General features: G+C 38.8%; 1 protein-coding gene across 4 annotated transcripts in view; it reads left to right on the top strand.

Annotated features, from left to right (window-relative positions):
• LOC107654528 (acid-sensing ion channel 2-like) overlaps positions 1-11,331 on the top strand; it is a 359,561-nt gene that overhangs the window by 302,373 nt on the left and 45,857 nt on the right. The window lies entirely within an intron of this gene.

The following is an 11,331-nucleotide window of genomic DNA, read 5'->3' on the forward strand; positions in this document are numbered from 1 at the left end:
GAGCGGCATTGAGTATTCCCAGCAAAAGATTCATTAGCATTTGAAAGGTTACAAGTTTAGCTGAGGCTGAATTCAAATTTATTCCAAGAAATATCGAATACTTTTTCCGACAATGAACAATGAGAAGGAATCAGAGCGTGATGACTATACATTTCATCAGCTGTTTTGGAAGAGTGGCCTTTAAAGCAATGGCACGTACTGTACCTCAGCTTTATTGCTGCTTGCAGGGCTGATGCGTAAATCCTTTAGATTTACTTTTTCCTCACCTTCACATAACTGTGAAGGATATGGACAATTCTTCTAAAATTCCGATGCACCATAGATCTAGTATATGGCCTGTTTTATGGCCCAAAGTCCATCTGTTGTCGGATCAGCCATTAGAGCAGTGCTGTGGGGCAAGTGCCTTTGGGGAGATTTTGTAAAGGTGAATACTGAGGTCTCATTCTCTTCCTTGCATTCAGATTTAATGCTATGATGATGCAAGCAAGAACCAATGAAGTTTGTGCACATTTTCTTCTGCTCTTTTTTTATGGTGTCCAGCGTTCTCACTGCACTGCTCTTATGTAAACACATTCTCGCGTGTATCATTAAAGCACCAGATTTGAATTGTATGAAGATGTTCAGTGAATAATGACTCTCACAAATCTCTCGTATGGTTTCAGAAGACTCTGAGTATTCCTCATTTGGAATCACTTTTATGATTATTTTATGCAATTTTTGGAGCTTGAGAGCCACTATCCTCTCATCCCACATCCATCTCCTGTTGTGTTCCATGTTGAGTCAATTAATTTTAATTTTTGGATGAACTTATCCTTTGATATTGCTCCGGCAAAGATGTTTTCATTTATTATGTATTCATTTATTTAAGGACATTTGGATAAAATGATCAAAATGATCTTTGCACAGAAAATAAAAGAACACTATAGGCTTACTGGCAAAATAGATGAACTTTTCATTATTCAACAAAATCAAATTTAAAGTTTCATTGTTTTTTTGTTTTTTTTTAAACATAATGCTGTTTTATTCTTCAACAGAAAAAGGCACATAACGCTGAAAGACAAAATGGAGTTGATGTTTTTCACAGCAGTTTTTTTGTGAACTTCCACAACTAATAGATACAGTAGATGAGGCTATAGTGGTGGGGGAGTTTTTCAAGCTTCAAAGGGAGGTGTGACAATGAAAAAAAAAATCTAGCACCGATTGGATAGATGAAAAGTCAGCAGATCACCTGCTGTATTGTTTACTTTCTTTGGAGTCTAAATGATCAAGACCAGAAAGTCATCTGTCTGCATCCACTGCTCTACCTCTGACACTCTAACATTTTTGGAGGGCCATGGGGAAAGAAATGGAAAAATTGGAAATGGAAGAGGTGAAGAGGAAGTGTGCGCATGCATATGTAATATAATAAATGTGCTACGTCGTGCTGAAAAATCTTGGCACAATGCACAAGGAAGATGACACGTCTGGAGCAGAGAAAGAGTCCATGATAAACTTGCTATCATCTTATTCAAATTTAAGACATTGAGAGAGATCCCTGAGCCTCACTGAATAAATGTGCAGCCAATCCGTCATTCTGTCTGCTGGTTTCCAACTCTGATGAATGCAGATTGATGAAGAACTTATTCACTTTGAAAGAAGAAATGGGGAGATAAACAATATATTATGTAGAGCAAGATTTGTTGTGCTTGAATGGGAATATTTATGTGTTTATTGTTTTTTGGATGCGGTGTTGAAGCTCAGCAGTACTGTAAATTCAGTTGAAAGATCACTACTTTGCTTTCTTGTTTCAATGCATTTCACATTCCCCTTTCTCATTTCACTTCTCTTTCCTCTTCATGTTTTTGTGTTATTCTTCTAAATTAGTTCCTTCATACTAAATAAACTTACTTTCAATATCTCTCCTTGTAAAAGATACAAATTTAAGTCAATGTAAGTTGGCTAACTTTCGTTAGTTATCTTATCTGTGGGCTGTAAGATCTAGAATTCTAAATTATAATAAAGTATCACTGTAAGATTACATTTTTCTAAATAAATGTAGAGAAAGAGAGAGACTGTGCATGCGTGAATTACTTGCATATGTATTATTGAGTATTCAGACTGACCATGGTTTAAAATATTTGTTTACCTGCACATCTCTGGATGTTCTTTTTTTTTTTTTTTGAGATGTTATTGATTCAGTGAGCACAATGCCTTAAAAAAATGTTTCAGCTTTATCAAAAGGCCTTTTCGTGTTTGTGTCCATGTTGCTTTCTTTATTTTATGTGAATTCTTGTTTATGCTTTTTTCTTTTCTTTTTTTTATTTGTAGCCATGTGTGCAAGTGAATTTGAATAAGTAAAGTTAAAATTAAATGAAATAAAATCATATATATGCAGGTTTTTAATAAGAATAAAATTATGATTATTATTATTATTATTAATACAAAAATGCAATATTTTTAATACAACTTATCTCTGTATTATTTACCCATAAACAAGTCATACACAACATATTGGTTATTTCCATGAAATTATGATAATAATCAATGCTTATAGGGCAAGGTTTACTAAACAGGGCAAATTAGTGTTAGAGCGCAATTCAAGAAAAGTGCCGATGGGAGGGGAAAATTATGTGTGTGATTTACTGACAATGCTCACATTAAAGAACACAGATGCAACATTTCATTTCCATAATGACCAGCGCAATCTACCAAGAGTTACCTCCCGCTTTAAGACATGCTTTTTTTCGCGTTCAATAATGGCGCAAATACCAGTAATTTGACGAGCACAAACGTTAGTAAATCGCGTTGCGTGATTAATTTTAATACTCTCCTCCCATAAATTTTTGCGTCTGTAAGGGAAACTCCTACAAATGCATATTCAATAAGTCAGGCACAAAAATAACTGTCCACGCCTTTTCAGCGCTAATGCTTTACTGTGTGTCTTTAGTAAATCTTGACAGTGCTGTTTTAACGCCAAAAGACACAAGATGCAAGCTGTTAGTAAATCTGGCCCTTAAAATGCCACCTATAGGAGTGTTTTATTTAATTTATATATTTCATTATATTTAATATGGACAATGGTGGAAAAGCACTTCATGTCCCATGAATGCTGTGTTTACATACTGACAAACAGGGGCGCCGCTAGCAATTTTGGGCCCTATGATAGAATATGAGGTTGGGCCCCCTACCACACCAAACATACACTATATTGCCCAAAGTATTGGGACCCCCCCCTATAATGAACAGGTTTGACTACTTTAATAATTGCCACAAGTACAAATCTTAATGTTTAAGCATATAATGATATTCTAGGGAATTGTGTGCTTCTAATTTTATACCAATAGTTTGGACAGGACCCTTTTCTATTCTAACACGACAATGCCTCTGTGTATAAGGCAAGGTTAATATATATATATATAGTCATTGGTGTTTGGTGATGAGTTTTGGTCTCAAGGTCTGCATTTAAAGTCACACCAGAGGTGTTCAGCTGGGATTAGGACTTTGCTTTCTGCAGACCAGTCAAGTTCTTCCACGTTGACTGAATCAATCTTTTTTTTTTTTTTTAACCTTGCCTTATACACAGAGGCATTGTCGTGTTAGAATGGAAAAGGGTCCTGTCCAAACTATTGGTATAAAATTAGAAGCACACAGTTCCCTAGAATATCATTCTATGCTTAAACATTAAAGGTCCCCTAAAATGCTTAGAAACACGCAGCGTTACTCTATGTGTTGACGTCAGTTTAACTGAAACAGGAAGACAGGGCGGGACATATCAAGCAGCCCTGCCCCGAATTCAAATAGCTCCGATACATTTTGGGGTCTGCGCTGACTCGCGCATATGATCCGCTCCGTGCTATCGTGTCTCTGGACCGGAGCAGAGTGTGTGTGCGGTGTGGTGGTTAGCGTGACACAGCGCCAAACCAGACTTATTTTTTTCCTCAATGGAAAGCATATTTACACTGTTTGAATCGTTCCCTGTCCCCTATATAGTGCACTACGTGCCATTCACTGTACAGAAAATACAAATTCTGTGGACAAGTGACCGATTTCAGCTGCGGCTTCAGCGTCTATTTTATAGTGTAGGGGGCGGGCGCTTCGGATTCTAGAGAGCATTTGATTGGACAGAAAGTTTGATGAGAAGCTGAAGTACACTGTGATGTCAAAAAAAATAATTGAGCTGTTTTGGCGGAAGTGACGAACTGCAAGCTTTGAATGCTTATATCTTCTAAATGCGAATTTTGTCACTGTTTTGGAGCACACTGCCTTATAGATAACCTTAAGACTAACATATTGATACTAACACCCAAAAAACTTTAATTTTGATTTCATGGGGACTTTAAGATTTGTACTCATGGAATTTATTAAAGTAGACAAACCTGTTCATTAGAAGGGGGTGTGCCAATACTTTTTGCAATATAGTGTACAAGCCAACCTAGCTATTCAAAATCTTTGTCTGCAATTTAATAATATTGACCTATTACTTTTGCTATTGCTTTTGCCCATTAGGTATCAGGAACATAATTCATTCAGAACCTTTTCTATGAACATAGACTTTCTGTACCACACTATTCTGCTGTTATGGAATGAGTTTGACTACTTAATCAGTTATATTAATAGAAATGCTTCACTGGGGCAAACAAAAAAAATCCTAAAATAATAAATAGTATACCCCACAACAGCATTTCCAGCAGTATCCCACATTTCTCAATAATGATCTTACTCAGCTAAATGTGACTATTAGCTTAACAGCTGTATTCCTTGTTTGCCAGCTACCTATGCAAATACAGCATACAATGATAAAAATGTTCTACATTATGAATCTTAACCCAAAAACCTTTAGTTTCATACACTGTAGATAATTGTGACCCTGCCTGTGGAAACCCAGCTAAAGTATTTATTTTTAAACAGTGGATGAGTAATTCACTCTTTGGTTTGCTTAATAAAAGCCACTTTTGAGATTGTTTTGACAGACATGTTTATTGTGTATTATTTTCAACGTGTTTATTGCTATGTTTAGTATGGCAAAATAGAAGCACAGCTGTAATTCGCGTGCAGTGTATCTGGTTGCCATGACAACCTCATGTGCTTTCTGCTGCTGCTCTATGTAATCAGAGTGTGAATTTGTAGATTTTCTATAGCAAAACTAAAATGTGTTTAAAAGTGCGACTGACCAAATCGTCCGGCTCGGTTTGCCCCCCCTCGAACTCGAAGACATCTCTAATTTGACAGTTTACCATCTGATCTCACTCAGTGACTCTAGGCTACATAGGACGGGACGAAACCATGCAGTGAATGGGGTAAGATCATTTTGCCGGAAATGCAGAAATAAGCTGTAATTTTGTTTTATTTGTAACTCTTTGGTAGATACATTTATAATTTCTATTACATTACTACTACTACTGTTACTACTAATAAAACAGATCTCTAGGGGCCCCAAAAGTGCGTGGGCCCTTAGAGTAGTCCTAAATTCTAAGTTTTGATGTAAAATGTGTTGGGTTAATGAAATTCCTCTGTTGCTGTAACTTTAAATTCAGAACATTCCTCTTCAAACTCCAAATTCAACACCCTGTGAGGCTCAAATCAATTCAAATTCAAACTCGTGAACTGAAAAGGAACCCATTCGAAATTCCAAACTTTGCTCAACCCTGATGCATGTCAGTGTGTGTGTGTGTGTGTTTTGAAAGGTGAATGCCTCTGTCCTACAATATGTAATATATAGTTGGTCTAGTTTAGGGAGGAGACCACTAAACCTCTCTTCACTCTCTTTCTGTCCCTCATGCCTGCTCTCTCGTCTCTCTTCCTGATCAAAGCCAGATATTTATGCATTCTGTTCAGCAGCATGTGTTGTTTTTCCACTTTGTAGCTGTGGAAATGCCGGCAGGTTTTGGCTGGTGATCACTAAGTCTGGAATCAACAGCCTCAATCTGTAAAGATATTAAATTTCACATGGCAAATATTTGATTGATTTCTTTCCGTTTCTAAACTTTAATTAAACCAACTCGCTTAATTATTGAGCTGAGGACCCCAAATTGAAGTCAATAGTCATTTTTAACCAACAATTGTTTAGTTGTGTGCAAATATATTAATCACAGCAAAATATCAGCATGATGATTATCAGCAAAATGATAACACTTTATGTGTCTTGTTAGAAGAGGCAAAGGAAAAATCCTTAGAGTCTATACAAATGAAAAATAGAAGCCCGGTGTGTCATAGATCGATCAAGAGAGGATGAAAAGAGACTCTCCAAATAGGTGCTGTTGACTTTCCTTCACACACACTCACTCTCTATACCTCATTTCCCATCATCCCCTCATAATGACGTGTCTTTCATCTGTAATATCTAAAGTGTCAGGTGGAAGAGAAAAGACACAAAGAGACTGCCTTCAAAAGCATTAGCATGGTTTTAAGTTGAAGAGAGTCCTTCTCATCTGTCTGCTAAGTGCATCAGTGTGAAGACTGATTGAATCTTACTGATTCATTGTAACACACACACAATGCTTAATTTGAGCCGGATCCTGCCGGATTCCTGTTCCGGAAAATGTCGAGCGAGGCGCCAGCGCGATCAAACAGCTGACACATTAAATCAGTGTTACTCATTGCGCAGCTCGCCAAGCTTTACTTTGTGGCTTGCATGGCAGTAAATAATACGATGATATGATCATGCAGTCAATACAGATATTTCATAAAAACATTAAAAACAAGCAGGGCTATAACATAACCCATTAAAAAAACTCACACCATGTCTACACCGGACGCGAGTGGCGTGATCCGACAAAAGACAACAAAGTGATGTTGTCTACACTGGATGCGGCGTGGCGCAGCGCGACAAGACAAGATCCCCTTCAGTAAACTGATGCCTCATTCTATTTATGACGAACTGTACTGACACTACGTTCAAATGATTTGCAACTGTCGCTTTGTCGTGTCAAGTGTAGACAGACTTTTAGCGCAGCAGGGCGCGGCACTTTTTGTATTCTTTTTGTATTCTATTCTATTCTATTTATTTTCTTTTTATTTATTTTACAATTAACAAAAGCAAAAGAGGCCTCCAACACTAGCTTGCGCTATTCTTTTTCTATTCTATCTGTTTGCTTTTTATTGATTAGGCCTATATAATTACAAAAAACCTTGCTAAGTGTACTATGTTAAGCTGAGACTTGTCATAGCACTTGTGTATCATTGCTCTTTTGTTGATTTTGATTGCTTCCATTGTCCTCATTTGTAAGTCGCTTTGGATAAAAGTGTCCGCTAAATGACTAAATGCAAATGTTTACTTTTATTTTTGCACACTCGCAATAAAAAAGAACATTTGTGTTTTTGTAACAAACAGGATGCGTGTTCTGTCATCTCGGTTCTCGGTTTCCTTTCCGTGAACTTTGTTTGCGGATCGCCGCGCCTCACATCTGTTTTATATCTGTTAATTATTTATGTCAGATATATTTTGCATATTTATACCTTTTCTATATATATTATGATTGTATTTTATTTTTATGGAAACAAATTTTATTATTTTTAATGTAACTTACATATATTTGCCTTAAATCATCCTGGCGACCTATTTTTGATCCAGGGTTTGAAAACCTAGGCTGTATAGTTAGGTCCATGCAGAAACTTGTGAACGATGCACTTATAGTTGTGTCATCACCGTTTAGTGACGTCATTGAATGTTCCGGGAAAACTGAAGTTGTATTGTCAGTGTCGGTCACGGCGCCTTTTAACTGCTGATTTGGATCCGGCAATGTTTCATTTACAGATTAAGCACTGCACACACACATACAAAAATAAATAATTCTGGCAATGTGAATACATTTATGCTGGGTTATTTAATTAAAGTATTATCCCATTCAAATATGAAAACCATCCCATTTAGTAGGCTGTTAACTACCGCGACCAAATTATTGAGCCAGTAGGAGCACTTCTCCTTAAATTGTATATGTTTTAAAAAGTTGTGTAAACTCCTTTAACTGAAAATGTACTAGTGCTTTTTTTGTGAAATTACATTTACAGATATAGATAATGTGATCGTAGTTTGACTTTGTTCATGTTTATACACATTAATCACACTACAGTTGGGCTCAGCATTGAGCACATGATCTGATATATATTCACATCATTGAAATATTCTGTTATGTTTTGCATACCTGGACAGACCAATGGAAACTTCAGCTTGACTATGAAATGCTGCTCATGTAAATGTATTTTATGAGCTGAAAGGGTTAGTTCACCCAAAAATGAAAATTCTGTCATTAATTACTCACCCTCATGTTGTTCCAAACCCGTAAAGCCTTCATCTTTGGAACACAAATTAAGATATTTTTGAAGGAATCTGAGAGCTGTCTGACCCTGCATAGACAGCAATACAACTGAAATGTTCCCAAGTCCAGAAACGTAGCAAGGAGATCTGTAAAATAATCCATGTGACATCAGGGGTTCAACCGTAATTTTACGAAGCTACAAGAATACATTTTGTGCGCAAAATAAAAATAAAAACAACAACTTTATTCAACAATTCATCTTCTCCACATCACCCTGTAGCGCCATTTTGGAGAGTATCAGCTGGACCTAACAGTGTATGCTGTTCTGTGTCAGCTGCGTCACACGGATATGCTGTTTTCGTTCAGATCAAATCACAACAACGTGGGAAACAGATCCGGCGTGACGCAGCTGACACAGAACAGCATACGTTGTTTACGTCCAGACGAATTGTTGAATAAAGTCATTATTATTATTCTTTTTTTTGTTCTGATGGAGCACGCTGCAAGATTCACTGCTCTGGCTCGGAGGAGCCAGAATATCAAGGATTTTGCAAGGGATGCTACTGCACTACCATTTTTGACGACGAGACGCTGAAGTCCCTGTTCACGATCGAGGCGATCGTCTGGTGTCTGGAGAGCGTCAGGCCCCGATCGCAAATGCCGCTCGACCCAGAGCCCAGCCCACCATCACCCCGCTGCGTGGAGCAAGAGCCTGAGCCCACTGCGACCGACGAGCCTGAGCCAAAGAGAGGACAGTGCTGAGGATCGCCCTGGAGCTAGAACCCGTGACGTCAGACCAGGTGCGAGAGCCAGCTACAGAGCTTGCCTGCACCATGGCTGAGGGTGAGCCGAGCTCAGTGGACTGTAATTCGGATATATATGCAGACATGCCAGCTCTTCTCCCATCTTCGTCTGAACTCTCTGTCTGCCCTGAACTGTCTGCCCATCCCAAACTGTCTATCTGTCCTGTTCCCCTGTCACTGGCGCTCCCGGTATGGGAGTCGCGATGTGGTGTGTGTGGGCAGCAAACACCATTCATGAGCCCTCTATCTGTCTGGATTTCCCACCCGCCCTCCCTTGTAACAAACAGGATGCGTGTTCTGTCATCTCGGTTCTCGGTTTCCTTTCCGTGAACTTTGTTTGCGGATCGCCGCGCCTCACATCTGTTTTATATCTGTTAATTATTTATGTCAGATATATTTTGCATATTTATACCTTTTCTATATATATTATGATTGTATTTTATTTTTATGGAAACAAATTTTATTATTTTTAATGTAACTTACATATATTTGCCTTAAATCATCCTGGCGACCTATTTTTGATCCAGGGTTTGAAAACCTAGGCTGTATAGTTAGGTCCATGCAGAAACTTGTGAACGATGCACTTATAGTTGTGTCATCACCGTTTAGTGACGTCATTGAATGTTCCGGGAAAACTGAAGTTGTATTGTCAGTGTCGGTCACGGCGCCTTTTAACTGCTGATTTGGATCCGGCAATGTTTCATTTACAGATTAAGCACTGCACACACACATACAAAAATAAATAATTCTGGCAATGTGAATACATTTATGCTGGGTTATTTAATTAAAGTATTATCCCATTCAAATATGAAAACCATCCCATTTAGTAGGCTGTTAACTACCGCGACCAAATTATTGAGCCAGTAGGAGCACTTCTCCTTAAATTGTATATGTTTTAAAAAGTTGTGTAAACTCCTTTAACTGAAAATGTACTAGTGCTTTTTTTGTGAAATTACATTTACAGATATAGATAATGTGATCGTAGTTTGACTTTGTTCATGTTTATACACATTAATCACACTACAGTTGGGCTCAGCATTGAGCACATGATCTGATATATATTCACATCATTGAAATATTCTGTTATGTTTTGCATACCTGGACAGACCAATGGAAACTTCAGCTTGACTATGAAATGCTGCTCATGTAAATGTATTTTATGAGCTGAAAGGGTTAGTTCACCCAAAAATGAAAATTCTGTCATTAATTACTCACCCTCATGTCGTTTCAAACCCGTAAGACCTTCGTTCATCTTCGGAACACAAATTAAGATATTTTTGATGGAATCTGAGAGCTGTCTGATCCTGCATAGACAGCAATACAACTGAAATGTTCCCAAGTCCAGAAACGTAGCAAGGAGATCTGTAAAATAATCCATGTGACATCAGGGGTTCAACCGTAATTTTACGAAGCTACAAGAATACATTTTGTGCGCAAAATAAAAATAAAAACAACAACTTTATTCAACAATTCATCTTCTCCACATCACCCTGTAGCGCCATTTTGGAGAGTATCAGCTGGACCTAACAGTGTATGCTGTTCTGTGTCAGCTGCGTCACACGGATATGCTGTTTTCGTTCAGATCAAATCACAACAACGTGGGAAACAGATCCGGCGTGACGCAGCTGACACAGAACAGCATACGTTGTTTACGTCCAGACGAATTGTTGAATAAAGTCATTATTATTATTCTTTTTTTTGTTCTGATGGAGCACGCTGCAAGATTCACTGCTCTGGCTCGGAGGAGCCAGAATATCAAGGATTTTGCAAGGGATGCTACTGCACTACCATTTTTGACGACGAGACGCTGAAGTCCCTGTTCACGATCGAGGCGATCGTCTGGTGTCTGGAGAGCGTCAGGCCCCGATCGCAAATGCCGCTCGACCCAGAGCCCAGCCCACCATCACCCCGCTGCGTGGAGCAAGAGCCTGAGCCCACTGCGACCGACGAGCCTGAGCCAAAGAGAGGACAGTGCTGAGGATCGCCCTGGAGCTAGAACCCGTGACGTCAGACCAGGTGCGAGAGCCAGCTACAGAGCTTGCCTGCACCATGGCTGAGGGTGAGCCGAGCTCAGTGGACTGTAATTCGGATATATATGCAGACATGCCAGCTCTTCTCCCATCTTCGTCTGAACTCTCTGTCTGCCCTGAACTGTCTGCCCATCCCAAACTGTCTATCTGTCCTGTTCCCCTGTCACTGGCGCTCCCGGTATGGGAGTCGCGATGTGGTGTGTGTGGGCAGCAAACACCATTCATGAGCCCTCTATCTGTCTGGATTTCCCACCCGCCCTCCCT

Source organism: Sinocyclocheilus anshuiensis, unplaced genomic scaffold, assembly GCF_001515605.1.
Source record: "Sinocyclocheilus anshuiensis isolate Anshui unplaced genomic scaffold, SAMN03320099.WGS_v1.1 scaffold419, whole genome shotgun sequence".
Classification (NCBI taxonomy): Eukaryota; Metazoa; Chordata; class Actinopteri; order Cypriniformes; family Cyprinidae; genus Sinocyclocheilus; species Sinocyclocheilus anshuiensis.